The sequence below is a fragment of the Mustela nivalis genome, assembly GCF_964662115.1.
Source record: "Mustela nivalis genome assembly, contig: HAP1_SCAFFOLD_318, whole genome shotgun sequence".
Classification (NCBI taxonomy): Eukaryota; Metazoa; Chordata; class Mammalia; order Carnivora; family Mustelidae; genus Mustela; species Mustela nivalis.
Window position 1 is genome coordinate 590,771 of NW_028136328.1, and position 2,527 is coordinate 593,297.

The 2,527-nt window shown below is 47.4% G+C and overlaps 1 pseudogene across 1 annotated transcript; it reads right to left on the reverse strand.

The window, feature by feature from the left end:
- Positions 1-592: 592 nt before the first annotated feature.
- Positions 593-1,097, reverse strand: LOC309857070 (large ribosomal subunit protein eL32 pseudogene; annotated as a pseudogene). The gene has a single exon. The product of its transcript is annotated as a large ribosomal subunit protein eL32 pseudogene (transcript).
- Positions 1,098-2,527: the final 1,430 nt, after the last annotated feature.

Sequence of the window (2,527 nt, forward strand, 5' to 3'; positions counted from 1 at the left end):
AGAAGACATAACTTTCACTGTCCCAAAGTGGTTATGTTTAAAAAAAAAAAAAAAAAACAAAAAAAAACAGGCACAGGTGGAACATTTTAAATTACAGACTTTCAATGCAGGGGCAGTGGGGGCAGGGGGGGGTGTCCCCCAACTACCCCCAAATGTTTCAGCTATATATAGTGACTTACCAAAGTGACTCCTCACAAGTACCTACAAGGCGACTGACAGGCAACTGACCGATGAGGAAGGTATTCGGACTGCTTAACAAAACCAACACAACTTAGAATCTTTATTATTAAGAAGAGAAAAGCATTTATTAAACACTCGCCAGGCACCAAACCCTCTAGGCACTGTCACACGATCTACTCATCACACGGCTGCCAAACTCAGTGCAGAAACTGAGGCTGAGTAAGTCACCTAAGGTCATGCAGCACCAGAAACTGGATTCCAACCAGGTCTGACATCAAAGCCCACCCCAGCTTGCTGCAATGCTTCAGAACCTAAGCTTTGTGATGATCAATAAACTACATGCTTAACAATGTTTACACATCTCTGTTAGAATTCAGGGAAAGGGTTTTTTTGCTTTTTTGTTTTTTTTAGTTTTATGCTTTTATTAACACAAATATGACGTGCACAACAAGCTGTCTATTCATTTTCTTCACTGCGCAGCCTGGCATTGGGATTGGTGACTCTGATTGCCAGCTGGGCTGCTCTTTCCACAATAGCTTTGCGGTTCTTGGAGGAGACGTTTTGAGCAATCTCTGCACAGTAAGATTTGCTACACATCAGCAGCACTTCAACTCCTTGAAGTTGTGCACTAGGAACTTCCTGAAGCCACTGGGCAACATGTGCTTTGTCTTCTTGTTGCTCCCGTAACCAATGTTGGGCATCAAGATCTGGCCCTTGAATCTTCTGCGCACCCTATTGTCAATGCCTCTTGGCTTCTGCCAGTTGTGCTTAATTTTGACATATCGGTCTGACTGGTGCCGGATGAAGTTCTTGGTCCTCCTTTTAACGATATTGGGCTTCACCAAAGGTCTGAGGGCAGCCATGATGCCCAGTAACAGATGGCTGCCACCTCCGCAGGCAGCGCCGAAGAAGAGAGCCCAGGGAAAGGTTTTTAAAAATAACATACACAAGGGGAAAAAATGATACAGGTTCTGGAGGCAGGCTGCCCAATGTTCAAATCTTGGCTCCTCCACTTGCAAGCTGTGTGACCTTGGACTCCTTTAGCTCCCCTGTGCCCATATTTCCATGCATTAAAATGGTAGCCATAACAGACCCTATCTCCTAAGGCAAATAAAGCATTTTGGTGTTGTTGTTCTTGTTTTAAGATTTTATTATTTATTTGACAGAGAGAGAGAGACAGGGTGAGAGGGAACACACACAGGGGGAGTGTGAAAGGGAGAAGCAGGCTTCCCACTGAGCAGGAAGCCTGGTGAGGATTAGATCCCTGCACCCTGGGAGCATAACCTCAGCTGAACAACTGAGCCACCCAGGTGCCCACAAATAAAACATTGAGAATCATTCCTGGCAGGAGTTAAACCTCAGAAGGTGTGGGCTGGTGTTACTTCTTGCTGGCCACTAGATAGAGTCAGCAGCCTCAGGCCCACTGTTTTAGCAACTCATTTGCATAAACAAAGACCAGGCTCAGCCACTTTGTGCTTACCCTATGGTTTCTTCCTGTCACTAACATCTCTCCTCACTCCTGCTCTGTGGCACTAAGCTCTGGGCCTCAACTTCCCATCTGTCAAATGAGGTGAGGAGCCCAGCTGATCTATCTGAGGTCCTTCCAGCTGGGCAACCTAGGGTTCTTGGTAACTCAGGGCCCAGAAATTTCAGAACCATCCTAACACAAACATTACCAGATGACACTCACTCAATTTCCTCAAATCTTCTCTTCCGTGTTATGTATAAATGCTTATTTTCATGGCAAATCTTCTCCAAGATCCCAGAGCTCCACGAGCACCCAGAATAGGCTGGGCAGGCATCCCCAGTGCTGAGGCTGGGGACATGATGGTCATAAGCTCTGACCTCCAGGGGAGATGGATTCCAAATCAAGCTGCTCTGATAAGCAGGTCTTCCCTGTTAGAGAGGATTTCAACAGAGCACAGTTAAGAGGAAGTGCAGGTAAGAAACTCAGAACTTGGCCCACCGGACAGAGGGCAGTAGGACAGTGGGCAGGAGGGGTGACAGAGGGATTGAGAGGAATGGCACGATCAACAGAGGCCAGCCAAGGCAGCCCTGATGCTCAATGTGAGAGGGTGGGCTGGGGATACACTGTGAAAATGGCTTCAAAGGCAGGAAGCAAGCCCAGCTCAGCACAAAGCAAAGTCCTGAGCAGGAACCTTCTGGGACCAGGTTGGACACTAAGGTGAGCTGATAATGGCTGTGGCACCCAGTGCAGTCTGAATCTCACCCATGCCTCTCACAGGCTGGGTGACCCCGGACCAGTTATGCTATGTCCTTTAATGTTTCCTAAAGGGTATATTCACTCCATAACCCTGAGCCATGTTCTCATTTCGGTGAGTGTGGG